This window comes from Scyliorhinus canicula, chromosome 13 (assembly GCF_902713615.1).
Source record: "Scyliorhinus canicula chromosome 13, sScyCan1.1, whole genome shotgun sequence".
Classification (NCBI taxonomy): Eukaryota; Metazoa; Chordata; class Chondrichthyes; order Carcharhiniformes; family Scyliorhinidae; genus Scyliorhinus; species Scyliorhinus canicula.
In genome coordinates, this window is record NC_052158.1 from 4261613 (window position 1) to 4276224 (window position 14612).

General features: G+C 52.2%; 1 pseudogene; it reads left to right on the top strand.

Moving 5' to 3' along the window:
* Positions 1 to 2444: 2444 nt before the first annotated feature.
* On the top strand, positions 2445 to 13222 carry LOC119975820 (annotated as a pseudogene).
* Positions 13223 to 14612: the final 1390 nt, after the last annotated feature.

Sequence of the window (14612 nt, forward strand, 5' to 3'; positions counted from 1 at the left end):
CCCGCTCTCCCCGCTGCTGTTTGCGCTGGCCATAGAGCCGCTGGCGATTGCGCTGAGAGCCGCAGAGGGTTGGAAGGGGATGGTGAGGGGCGGGGTTGAACACAGGGTTTCTCTTTATGCAGACGATCTGCTCCTGTATGTGTCGGACCCAGTGGCCGGGATGGGAACTATACTGGGAACGCTGAGGAAGTTCGGCCAGTTCTCAGGATATAAATTAAATACGGTCAAGAGTGAAATGTTTGTGGTCCAGGCAAGGGGCCAGGAGAACAGATTGAGAGGGCTACCGTTTAGGCTGGTTGAGGAAAATTTCCGGTATTTGGGAATCCAGGTGGCACGAGAGTGGGGCAGGCTGCATAAGTTATGTCTGGCCAGGGTGGTGGAGCAAATGAAGGGAGAGTTTCGGAGATGGGATGCACTCCCGCTGTTGCTGGCAGGGAGGGTGCAGACTGTAAAGATGACAATCCTCCCTCGATTTTTGTTTATTTTTCAGTGCCTCCCGATCTTTATCCCACAGTCCTTCTTCAAAAGAGTTAACGGGCTGATCATGAGCTTTGTCTGGGCGGGAAAATCCCCGCGGGTGAAGAAGGCGATGTTGGAGAGGAACCGCAGCGAGGGAGGGCTGGCTTTGCCGAGTCTGATCAATTATTACTGGGCGGCCAACATCGCTATGATAAGGAAGTGGATGGTGGGTACGGGGTCTATTTGGGAGCAGGTGGAGGTGGCTTCGTGCAGGGGCTCCAGTTTGGCAGCCCTGGTCACGGCTCCTCTACCGCTGCCGCCGGCCAAGTACACCACCAGCCCGGTAGTGGTGGCGACCCTGCTGGATATGGGGCCAGTGGAGGAGGCATGTGGGGGAGATGGGGGTGTCTGCCTGGGCGCCAATCTGCGACAACCATTGGTTTGCCCCGGGGAGTATGGATGGGGGGTTCCGAGTATGGCGGCGGGCGGGGGCGGGAAGGGTGGGTGATATGTTCCTGGAAGGGAGCTTTGCGAGTTTGAGGAGCTTGGAGGAGAAATTTGGGTTGGTAAGGGGAAATGATTTTAGATACCTACAGTTGCGGGACTTTGTTCGTAGACAGGTCCCATCTTTCCCACGCCTCCCGCCAATGGGGATCCTAGACAGAATAGTCTCTAGGAGGGAAGAAGGGGAGGGTAGAGTCTCGGGTATTTATAAGGTGCTCATGAGGGAGGGAGGGTCCCAGACAGAGGAACTGAAACTTAAATGGGAGGAGGAGCTAGGCGGGGAAATGGAGGATGGGCTGTGGGCAGAGGCCCTGAGTAGGGTAAATTCGATCGCGACATGTGCTAGGCTCGGGCTGATTCAATTTAAGGTCGTTCACCGGGCCCATATGACGGTGGCTCGGATGAAAAAATTCTTCGGGATAGAGGACAAATGCGCTAGGTGCGCGGGAGGACCAGCGAACCACATTCACATGTTTTGGGCATGCCCTAAGCTGAGGGGGTACTGGGAGGGATTTGCGGGGGTCATGTCCTGGGTTCTAAAAACAAGGGTGGAGATGAGTCCAGGGGTGGCAATTTTTGGGGTTTCGGAAGACCCGGGGGTCCAGGGGGAGAAAGAGGCCGATATTTTGGCCTTTGCTTCCCTGGTAGCCCGGCGACGAATATTATTGGCGTGGAGGGACTCAAGGCCCCCGCAGACTGAGTGGTGGCTTGCGGACATGTCGAGTTTCCTGGGTATGGAAAAAATTAAGTTCGCCTTGAGGGGATCTGTGCAGGGGTTCGCCCGGAGGTGGCAACCATTTATTGACTTCTTTGCGGGAGAGTGAGCTTCAGCAGGGGGGGGGGGGGGGGGGGGGGGGGGGGGGGGGGGGGGGTGGGTGGTAGAGTAGAGTAGGAGGGAAAATATGGCGGGTAGTACCGGTGGGAGAGGAGCGGGCTTGTGCAATATGTTATGATTGAAGTATTGAAAGTACATGGATGTTTGCACATTTTTGCCTTTTTTGCTTTCTTGCTGATGATGTCTGTAACTGTTTATAACGCCAAACACTACCTCAATAAAATTGTTTATTAAAAAAAAAATCATTCCTAATAAATAAATACCAAACATCTAACTTGAGTTGGAGTCAGGCTGGGTTTACATAAAGGGACAGGTCAGGAGGAGCTGGACAATATGTTTCAGTTTGTGTTTCCCACAAAGTAAAACACAGTTTGACCATCCATGCCTGGGGCTGCTTTGAGACAGAAGTTAATGAAGGAGAGCAGCAGGCTGCCAGTCACTCACAGGGCAAAATCCCCACCTCCTCCCATCCTCTCTCCACCCACCCCCACCACCAACAGACCTTCACTCTCATCGCCTGGGTTCAATTATTCCCTATTGCTCCCTCTAACCTGGTTTATTCTGAATTCCGCTCCGGCTTTTATCTCCAACTCCCAAAGCAATGGGACCGAGAGCAGCAAACAACAATAATTCCTTGAGGATTGCAGTGAACATCAGGGAGTTACTGAACTGATTGTGTTCAGCAGCAGAGCAGGAACATTGGAACTGAAAGTGGTTTGAATCAGGAAGTGCTGAGTGTGAACATGGCTTCCAGACAACAGGAGGAAAGTTTGTCCGAGGAGGCAATTTGTCCCATTTGTCTTGATTTCTTCACTGATCCGGTTTCACTGGAGTGTGAACACAACTTCTGCCGCTCCTGTATCACCCAATGTTGGGAAAAGAAGGAGAGAAACTCCTGCCCGGAATGTCGACAGGAGTTTCCAGAAAGAAACTTCAGAACCAATCGGGTCTTAGTGAATCTGGCTGAGAAAGCTCGAAAATTAAAGCTGAATCGGGAAAGAGAAGGAAAGTAAACTTTACTGTGAGGAACATCAGGAAGAACTGAAGCTGTTTTGTGAAACTGACAAGAAATTGATCTGTGTGAATTGTGTAGTTTCACAGGAACACAGAGAACACCGCTTCATCCCGATTAAAGAAGCTGTTGAAATCTACAAGGTAAAAGGGAACAGATTTGATCCCCTGATTATTTGATCACATTTTCAGGGTCTAACACTTTTATTTTCTGATTTTCTCTCCCAATCCCAGGATGAGGTGAAATCTTCCTTAGATTCTCTCACACAGAAGAAATCGACGGTTCTAGAAATGGAGCAGCAGCAGAAACAGAAGATTTCCCAAATTAGGGTAAAGTCTCCCTGTGCTGAGCTTCCAAATTTAATTAATTATTTTGTTGTTTTTATGACAGAAACATATTATTTTTAATGTTTCTTCTTATAGAAACAGTCGGTCAGTCTGCAGAGCCACATCACATCCGAGTTCACTAAAATGCACCAGATTCTCACTGAGAAAGAGCAGCGTTTCATCCGAGATCTCAGGGAAGAAGAGGAAAAAATTCTAAAAACAATGGAGGAAAATCTTTGTGAAATTCAGGAGAATTTAAATTCTATTCAGGAGAAACTCTCAAAGTTGAAAAACCAGTTGGAACAAAAAGACGGAGTGAGATTTCTGAAGGTGAGGGATTATATTTCAGTTTATTTCAGTGAAAGTTCACAGTCACAACATGATCCACACAAGCCTCCTCCCATCCTACTTCATTTCCCTGTCAATATATCCTTCTGTTCCTTTCTCCCTCATGTGTTTATCCAACTTCTCCTTAAATGTATGGCTGCCTTTCCCTGGGTGGGTGGAATTAAATGCTGTCCCCCCCCCCAAGGGTACATTTAGTCAGGGTGTGGGGTGAGTGGAAGGGGACATGGGGAATGACACTGTGGAGTTTCTGTTGTCTTTCCATCTCTACACAGATTAAGTCCGTGGTGGTAAGTCTTGTGGGACAGCCTTCCTGTAACCAATTCAGCCCCTTAACAGGGCAATTAATGTTCTCATCCTGCAGTCACTGGTATTCCCCCAGCAATGAGCAGGGGCCTCACAATACGGGAAGGCTGAACATCAACCCCTGTTGGGAATACTGGTGGGATTCTGGGAGGGGGTGGGGGGGTGAGGTGGTGGGATTGAGGATGAAGCGGGAATGCCCTTGTTCAGTTGCACTGTGTACCTGATTGAGGGACTGTAAGAGGTTCACACTCCCGTTTCCTCTGACTGATGGTTCTCGACTCGAGGATTTTATAAAGAACAAAATTACACAGACACGGGGATTGGCTCAGCCACAAACTTGTTGTTTAGTAAAAACACTCCCAACACCGAATACCAAGAGCTCTAAACTAGTGTAAATAACATTACACAACATTCAATTGGTTTTTCTGATTTCAATCCCTCCTCAATTTAACCTCGGCTTCCACATAAACACACAAATCACCACAACTTATTAAAAAGCCTCTCCTGAAAATCCACAGACAAAACCCCACATTTCAGCCCAAACCTTCCTCAATTCAAACCCAAATCCCCCCAGGATTCGGTTGTTCCCCTGAAGTTATTTTAAAAACCTCAGCCCCAATCCCCCTGGGATTTGACTGATAAATTCCAATTCCCCACCCGGCTGCTCCTTCTGGTGTGAATTGTAGGCCCGGGAGCCAGGTTGACCGTTCTTGACCCTCCTTCTTGACTGCAGTGCCAGACCCTTGGATCTTGTCCTTTTAATGATGATTCTTATCGGAATATCACAAACACATTTCCTGAAGCCATCCTGCTGGAGGGTCAGTGCTCAGCGCCTTTCAATCTCTTTACACAGTCATTTTCAATCCCAGGGTCACGGCGTTCCCGATCACGGGAAGTGGGACCCTCATAAAATCCAACCAATGGGGTTTAAACTGAATTGAAAAAGCAGCAGTTAATGATGCTGGAATCAGGTTTAAACTGGTTTCACAGACTCATTAATGAGAATAATTAACTTCCTGCCCCTAGTCCGGTACATTGACCCCTTCCCGACTCTGACTTAATCCCGGGTTTTCCTGCCATCGACAGACTGAGCCGTGACCTCTCGTGTGATTCCCTATGTCCGGACACCATGCTCGCTGCTGTGACAGACTGGAGTAAATTCCAACCCGTGTGATAGTGAGTTCCACATTCTCATCACTCTCTCGGGAAAGAAGTTTCTCCTGAACTCCCATTGGATTTATTTGTAACTATATTATGTTTCTATCCCGATTTCTGGATTCTCCAGAAGTGGAAACATCTTCACTGAATCTCTCAAATCCGACCCCTTTCATCATTTGAAAGATCTCTATCAGGTCTTCTCTTTTCTACAGTAAAGTTGATCAATCTTTGCTGTTAGTTGAAGCCTCTCAGTTGCTGTCAATCTTTTTGATACTTTCTCCTATGCTTCAATATCCTTTGTGGAACATCCTCTTTCTATTCCATGTCTGCAGCAATGGGAATTGACAATTCTCAGCAGCTTGTAACAATGTGAGGGTCATTTCTGCTTTCTGGATATAGACAGTCCGTCTCTGTCAACTCAGATTTGTGTTTTGTTTATTTCAGGAGGAAGCATCTGGGACGAGGAGGTAGGACATGAACTTTACTGAAACTCTGGGCAAGTTGGTAAAATTACTCAGCAAAGTGTTTATGGTCAATTTATAATCAACTCTTTAATATTTACAGGATTAGCGATGAGGGTAAAAAGCTGTCACGAGCAGATGGTGTCCTGTCCATCGAAAAATTCAACAGCCCTTTACCGTTCCCAGGATGGCAAGGAATGCTGGATGTCATTAATCCTGGTAAAACTCAGATAAGTTCGTCTGTCCTGATTTATATCTTATATTTGAATCATTATCCATATAAATATCACAGACACCGGGCGGGATTCTCCGGCCCGCCAGCTCCCTTTTCCTGGGCGGCGGCCCTCACCGGCAGCGGGATTCTCCGTCTCTGCCACCTGCCAATGGGATTGCCCATTGTGGCCACCCCACACCGCCGGGAAACCCGCGGGCGTGGGAGCGCTGCCGGCGCAACGGAGAATCCGTCGGCAGAGAGAATGTTTAAGGGCTTTGTTATAAAGAAATGAGGATAAAAATGGTCCTGATTGGAATTAAAGTCTGATTCATGCAACTAATCCACTTTCTAAAAATCATTCTCAGCTTGGTCAGCTGAAACTGTCAGCTCCCTAAACATCACCAATACAGGAACTCTCAGATGGAGCTCTGTCTCCAGAACCCATCGATACTTTACAAACTTCAGCAAGTGGAAACTCCGCCATTCCCAGCTGAACCTTTCCTCCTCTACAATCCTCATCCTCCTGATACATCTCCACCTTGTGGACCAGACTCATGTCCATGGCCAAGGTTAGGACAGGAAGCCTGGGAATGAGGCTTTGTCTGCCTGTTGAGGGAGGAGGAGTGGTGAGGGGGATGGAGTCAGCTGGTCTTCACTGTGGACCTGGGGAACAAGCCCCGGATTGCAATCCATTTCCTGAAAGTGTCAGCAAAGCCCATTTTCTCAATTGTCTTGAGGAAACATTGCACTCACTCGAGATTAATATCTTTTATACATCCAGGGAGAGGATTAAGGTAGAGGTTTGTCTGTGGAGAATCACATTGAATAACCACCTCCACATGTGGCCTCATATCAAATATTGTGGCCGGGATTCTCCATTTGGGAGGGTAAGGGCGCGATTCAACTAAAAGGGAACAAAGTCCCGGAGCGAGCGTATTTAACCGCGTGTTTCCCGGAGCTCACAGTGCCGAGAAACACATGGGTATAAAACGCCCCCCACGTTGGGTAAGGTGCCTAAGTGGGGAACGCGGGGCCGAGGCCGCACATCGTCCCGTTTTGTGCAGTGAGGAGCTGCGCTCGCTGGAACTCCTCAGCGCAGCCAGAGATCGGCCATTTTAAAATCCTGATCTCCGAGGCCGCTGACGCCACCCCCGATACACCCCCCAATGTCCAATGCACCGTGGGAGGGTCTCCAGACCCCTCGCAACACCTACGCAGGGCACCCCAGCCCAATCACTACCTCACCAGACTGACACCCAAGTGGCAGTGCCAGGTGGCAGTGCCAGGGTGCCTGGGTGGCACTACCACTGCCAGGGTACCACCCTGCCCAATGGGCATACCCCTGGGGCCTCTGATCCCCTGGGAGACCCCCACGATGCCGTTCTGCCTGGTACCTGTTTGTGGGAATCAGTACCGAACGGCGCCCGCCCGAGGTCTCCGAGGGGAAGGGAGATTGATCCCACACCTCGGGAAACTGAGGAATCTGCATATTAAAGTGAGACCAGCTGCCTCGATGCCCCGAGAGCGGGGTCTCCTGGCTTTTATCGTCCACGCTGAGCCGCGGCGAGCTGCTTTTCGGGTGCAGCGTGGCCATTGGATCGCGCCCTGAGTGTTGCCGTGGGGACTGAATTGCGGCTCTTCCCGTTCCCTTGGGGGCGCTATTCAGGAAGCGAATCAGGACATGCAAATGAGCCAGTGCTCTTCCCACGGGAATCAGAGCAATTCCCATTCCCGCTGGTGTCTGATTCGCTGGGGCCTGAATTAGCGCTGGAGAGCCTGACAAGCTGGAGCTGTTTATAAACGCTCCGCTCCCCAAACACTCCCATTCCAGCCAAGAAGGTGGCTCCACGGAGACCTGCCCCCAGACTTTCTGAGTCAGTGGCCAATCGCATGCTGGGCGTGGTGGAGCAGAGGCAGGACACCCTCTTCCCCAGGGTGGGCAGGAGACCCAAGCCCACCATCATCAACAGGGCCTGGGAGGAGGTGGCAGAGATGGTCAGTGCTGCCAACCTCACCAGGAGGACTGGGGCCCAGTGCCGAAAAAAGATGAACGATCTCCTGAGGACAGCTCGGGTGAGTCACCACCTCTGTGCCCCTGGCATCACTCCTGTCCCTCACTCCTCACAACCCACCTGCCTGCATCTCCCTCACACCCCACCCTGCACCAAACCCCCAACACCTGTATTGTCCTCTTTGGCCTGGTGCCTGGCACACACATGCCACCAGCTACAGACCTCCCGTAGAACTCACCTCCATGCGTCTCACCATGTCCTTTATGTGTTCCCGAGGACAAGGTGACCCACAATCACCGGGAGCGACAGAAAACCGGCGGGGGCATCCCAGACCTGAGAGTGCAAAACCCCGGGGAACAGAAGGCGATGGAGCTCGCGGGCGAGGCAGAGGAAAGGGCCGTCTCAGAAACAGAGGTCGGCATGTGGTAACCAAGTGAGAGCCCAATGCAAAGCTGATGTCCCAACAGCAACTGAGTGACCCCCTCTCCCACAGACCTCTCCTTCCCAAGATCTCACCGTGTCTCTTGTCTTTTGTCTTGCGGGATCACCATCAGACGAGGCCGGGCAGTCCGGGGTCGCTGACCCCCGGCCACATCCCCAGAACACCCCGGAGCACCAGTCCGGGGAAGACACCGACTTCTCGTCACTGCTGTCACCTGCACCCTCCACCATCGCAGAGACTATCACCTCGGGGGGCATTTTAGTGAAGAGGCTCCTGGGTCACCTTCTGGTGCTCACTTCACACAGGCTGCAGCACATCAGGTGGAGGCAGGGACTCCCGAGGGAGCGGGCGGTCGGAGGGCTGCCCGATCCCAGGAAGCAGCTGTAGCCCGGACAGGGATCGAGCTTCTGGAATGTATGGCGGGGGCACGGCCCCAGGACACTTGAACCTGGGGTCACCCTCAGTGAGAGGTGGCAGGAAACGGGGCCAGAAGTGTGAGGCCACCGTGTATGTCAGCTTACCCAGTGAGTGAGCCGTTACCACTCACTATCTCCCCAAACCCCCTCCCCACAAGCTATATGGGCCTGTGAGATGGATTGGCCGGCACACATGCAGGGATGACCCGGGCGGACAGTGGAATGTGATCTTAAAGGCAGGAGTCAGACTTTGTCAAACGATGAGGAGATCCAGAGCTCATCTCCCAGCGAGTCGTCATCATCCTCCGTCCCGTGGACAAGACCGGCTGATACTGCCAACCCAGCGCCAACACCCTGTGGGGATACTGGTAGGGCCCTCGGAGGGAGGGAGGGGGAGCTGGGGTCGTGGGATGGAGTGAAAGGAGGAGGGACAGAGAAGGTGGAGTGAAGGGAGGAGGGACGGGGTAGGTGGAGTGAAGGGAGGAGGGACGGGGAAGGTGGAGTGGAGTGAAGGGAGGAGGGACGGGGAAGGTGGAGTGAAGGGAGGAGGGACGGGGAAGGTGGAGTGAAGGGAGGAGGGACGGGGAAGGTGGAGTGAGGAAGGACGGGGAAGGTGGAGTGAAGGGAGGAGGGACGGGAAGGTGGAGTGAAGGGAGGAGTGACGGGGAAGGTGGAGTGAAGGGGGAGGAAGGACGGGGAAGGTGGAGTGAAGGGAGGAGGGACGGGGAAGGTGGAGTGAAGGGAGGAGTGACGGGGAAGGTGGAGTGAAGGGAGGAGGGACGGGGAAGGTGGAGTGAAGGGAGGAGGGACGGGGAAGGTGTCAGTGGCTATGAGGAAAGGGCACCACATGGAAGTTGGGGGGGGGGTATGGGAGGAAGGACAGGGCGGGGAGCTGCCGGTGACCAGGCCTCTTAGTTGGCCAATTGAGAGGTGATGAGGTTGTCCCGTGTGCGGCGGCCCTGGAGCACACGTTGTGCGGCCTGTCCTGTCAGCCCGGGCGTCCTTCCTCCTCCAGCATGTCGCCCTCTGCTGGCTGATGTTATGAAGGACACAGCAGGCCAGCAGGATGTTAGAGACCCTCCTGGGGCTATATTGGAGATTCCCACCAGAGCGGTCCAGCCATTGGAATGGCTTCTTGAGGATGTCGATGCTCCGCTCAATGACGCTCCAGGTTTCTGCATTGGCCTCGTTATAACGGGTCTCCGCGTCGGTCTGGGGCCTCTGGACAGGTGTCATTAACCATGACCTCAGCGGTTAACCCTTGTCGCCAAAGAGCCAACCCCTAACCTGAGGGAGCACCTCGAAGGTGCTGGGAACCGACGAGTGCGCCAGGATGTAAGCGTCGTGCCCGCTGCCTGGGTATCGGGGGCAGACGTGTGTGATGTACAGCTGGTGGTCACACACCAACTGCACATTCAGGGAGTGGAAGCCCTTCCTATTGATGAAGGGCCCCCCTAATGATCCGGTACTTGTAGGGGGACATGCGTACCATCGATCACCCCCTGGACCTGGGGCATGCCAGCGATGGAGGGAAATCCTGCTGCCCGGGCATCCTGGTGTGCCTGGTCCAGACTGAAGGTTATATAGTCCGCTGCCCGGGTGCATAGGGCATCCGTCACCGCGCGGATGTACCTGTGAGCCGATGTCTGCGAGATCCCAGACATGTCCCCGCTCGGCCCCTGGAAAGTCCCAGAGACCGAGAGGTTCAGGGCGACCGTCACCGTGACAGCCACCGGGAGCGGGTGACCTCCTCCAAACCCCAGCGGTGCCAGCTGCACCACCGCCTGGCACAGGTGGCACCTGGTCTCACTGGTTAGCCGATGTCTTCGGCGGCACAGGCGGTCCGGCAGCTCCTCGAAGGACAGGCGCCGATGGTAAACACGTGCCCTGATGCGGCACCTCCTTCACACCTCCTCCTCGGCCTGTTGGACGGCCGGCACTCGAGCCTTACCGGCTGGGCCCTGTTCTTCTGGTGCCGGCTCCTCTTGTGCAGGATCCTCCCTGAGCAGGCCCTGTGCCTCCAGCTCCGTGTGTCCGTAACGGGAGCTGTGGCCAGGTAGATAGCGAGCATTCCTGGCTGTGCTCCAAAATTCATTCTCCGCATGGGGGGAATAGGGAAGACATGTTAGCACGATGAGTATTCCCAAACCCATCCCAATCCAACAGGCTACACGGTGACCCTGAGTTGTACTTCAGCTCCACCCTCCACATGTCCCCACAAACCCCACCCCCACCCCTCAGCCACTCCCCCCGATATGTTGCCGTCCGCACTGCACCCCTGTCCCCATCAGTGAGTGGCACTGGGCCTGTGATGTGGGGAGGCTCTATCCTCACCGATCATCCCTGTCGACAGGGGTACCGGTGGGTGACGAAACCCGTGTCAGCGACAGGCTCTCTGACCCGTGCCCTGTTTCCTCCAGTGGGGTTTACTGTGGGTCTCCTCACTGGGTGGGCCGTGTGTTATCCCACCAGCAGGGTGGCACCTGGTTGTGAGGTGGAGAGGGTCACCGTGTGCCACCAATCACCTCCATGCTTAGAGGCTTGTGTGTGGGCAGGTCCTACAGATGGGGGTGAGGCAGGGAAGTGTGTGTCTGCTGGGAGTTTAGCTGCAGTGTGATGTGGGTCCTGGGTGTGACACACAGGTTGTTACAACCTGTCCGGGGGCAGGGTGGATGGGAGCAGGGGCGCGGTGGGCAGGCAGGGCTTGGAGACAGCTGGTGGTCCTGAGGGGTGGGCTGGTTGATAGTGTGACTGGTGAGGCCTCTGCCCTGAGAGGGGCAGTGTGCCAGGGAGGGTGCCAATGGCCACGGTGCATGTGTCCTTTGTTTGGGGTGAGCTCTGCTATTCCCCTGCTTCCCCTGCAGTGGGGCTGAGCTTCTGATGAGGGAACTGAGGAGTGGCAGCACCTGGTGTGTCACTGTTTGAGCTTGGCCACGCCCATCCCGGTGATGGCTCAGCCGGGGTCTGAGGCTTTCCAGAGGGGCGGCCTGGGTGGGCTCCCAAATGACCAGAGGCTCTGTGAACATTTCCAGGACACAGTGAGCAGTCAGCAGAGTGAGCAGCCAGGGGCCTGTGAGAAGCAGCAAAGGGGTGTGTTTAAAACCCAGACTGCAGCAATGGGGGTCTGAGCCAGGCCACCCCGATCCCGAGGGGGACACCCCGAGTGCACAGACCTGTCACCAAGTCGCTCCCCGTTACTCCCCCCGGCCCAGGCAGCCCCCCCCCCCCCCAGCAAGTCGGACAATTATTGAGGCTTTTTGAGAGTATATTACCCTCTCTCTGCCCCTCAGCAGCCATGGAGCCCAGTCCCCGTTTGTAAATATTTGCACTAATTCACACCCACGTGACGTCTGCCTGAGAGGGCGGAGCATCGTGGAAGGGCGGAGCATACTGTGTCCAATCCGCTGATTAGATTTAAATCTATGTAAATGAGGGTTTTACATGGGCCCGCTGCAGGGCACAAACTTTGATTTCACCACCAGGGAGGGAGTGGAGCCTGGCGTCGGAATCAGTGCCGGGCACAAACCTCGATTTGTGCATTACGCCCGATTCTCCACCCGATCGCACTTCCGGTGTCGTGAAGCGGAGAACCCGCCATATTTGTTTCCACGGAGCAAAACGGAAATATCTCGGTGTTGAGATCTTCTAAATTTGAGAAGAGATTAGTTTATTTTGATGATCTTTCTCACACACACACACACTCACACATCAGGTCGGCTTATTTTGATGTTGAGGAACAGGAAATCAAATCAAAAATGGTGAAATCTTCCCCTGATCACCAGTGAGTCTCCCCCCGATCCCCAGTGAGTCTCCCCCGATACCCAGTGAGTCTCCCCCGATCCCCAGTGAGTCTCCCCAATCCCCAGTGAGTCCCCCCCGATCCCCAGTGAGTCTCTCCCCTGATCCCCAGTGAGTCTCCCCCCGATCCCGTGAGTCTCCCCTGATCCCCAGTGATTCTCTCTCCCCGATCCCCAGTTAGTCTCTAATTTTCTGTTTTTTCTCCCAGTCTCTGTGACCCTGGATGTGGAAACAGCGAATCCCTGCCTCGAGGTGTCTGAGGATCTGAAGAGTTTGAGACGGACCTGGACCCAGAGGAGTCTCCCTAACACCAGGAAGAGGTTTACATACATGTTCTGTGTGCTGGGATCAGGGGGATTCACATCGGGGAGACATTACTGGGAGGTGGAGGTGACGGGGAATCGGGGCTGGAGTCTGGGAGTAGCCGCAGAGTCTGTGGAGAGGAAGGGCTGGGTCAGTCTGATCCCAGAGACTGGATTCTGGACCATTGGGCGGGATGATGATCAGATTTATATAAAATCCTCTCCTGAATCCCCTCTCCCTGTCGGTCAGATCCCCGGGAAGGTGGGAGTTTATCTCAGTTATGAGTCTGGGACAGTTTCATTTTACAATGTGGACACCAAATCCCATCTCCACACCTTCACTGGGAATAAATTCACTGAGAAACTTTATCCTTTCTTCAGGACTTGTGATGAAAACCAGTTTCTGAGAATCTGCTCCGGTTCTGATCCTGATCGGGAAAGGGGCGGGGCCTCGGGTGGTGACATCATCCCTGACATCACAAGGTCAGGGGTCGGGGGTCAGAAATCACTCTTGACAACAGGTTGTACTAAATGAGTCATTTAATTTCCAAATTGTAAAATCTCAATCAGACTGTAAATAAGAACACAAATAGAAATGTCAGAGAATTAAAATAAAAACGAAATTAAATATCTTGAACTTTTGCTTGCCGTTCATTGTAGTGCCAATTGCAGCCACACGATGGTGATGTCGAGCTGTACAAAGATCAGTAAAGTTTTACAGCGCAGTACCGCCACCTGCTGCTGGATACCTGGAACTAGCAGGAATACCAAAAACAAAAAATGCTCAAACACTCGCTGATCTGACAATTCAGGCCGGACCTTTCTTCACAACTGAAAGAGAATTGGATCAGAAACAAAGGACGGAAAATAAACATTAGCCTGGACTTTTAAAAAAAAATCTTTATTGTCACAATTAAATGAAGTTACTGTGAAAATCCCATCTTGAAGCCGCTGCAGTCCCTGAGGTGTAGGTACACCCACCGTGCTGTTAGGGAGGGAGCTCCAGGATTTGGACCCGGCGACACTGAAGGAACGGCCGATATATTTCCCAGTCAGGATGGGGAGTGACTTGGAGGGGAACCTCCAGGTGGGGGTGATCCCAGGTATCTGCTGCTCTTGTCCTTCTAGATGGTGGTGGCCATGGGTTTGGGATCACTGCCTGTGCGGAGTTTTGCAGTAAAATGGACGATAGTCATGGGTAGCGATAATCAGCAAAGTGAGAGGATATTGCTCGTTCAAACTTGAACATCTGCAACCATTGCATTGATATAACAGCACCCAGCAAATAACACTGACAGCTTTTAATATAAGTCACACGACACTCACATTTTAATCTATTAATTGTTTGATTATAACTTAACTAATCATTTAACATTAATTTCCGTACATTACAGAAGAATTCTGAAACAACATTCCAGTAACCATTATAATCAATTTCGATGAGCATTAAGTATTAAAGACCCAAGAAGTAGCGCTTTTGGCTGATATTTACACAGCTAGTTACATGTGGGAAAATGGTCATATACTTACATTGAAATAAACCTGGACAAACTAAAGCTAATTGTTGGAAATTAACTGGGAGACCTGTAGAAATGTTTAACAAATCCTCAGAAAAGTTTTGTCAGAATAGGAAATGGGTTTTGAAATTAGAACAGCGATACAGGTATGACAATCTCAGACCAGACCCCAATAGTTGCTGGGATCCGGACAGAAACCCCAATGTTTAATTTAATTTGTAAGATGCGAGGAAAGGATACTTTGCTCGAAGTGTGACTCCACACAATTAAGGATATGTTATATTGAAACAAACTTTATTACTAACACAGTCTTAAACTAACTTTAACGTCATATAAAAAATAGCTTACAATGCTTAACAAGAAAGTGAAACACTTTAACTCCTAACTGGTATCTTTTTATCTCCAATCAAGCAAAACCCATAGAATCATAGAATTTACAGTGCAGGAGGAGGCCATTCAGCCCATTGAGTCTGCACCGGCCCTGGGAAAGAGCCCCACACCACCA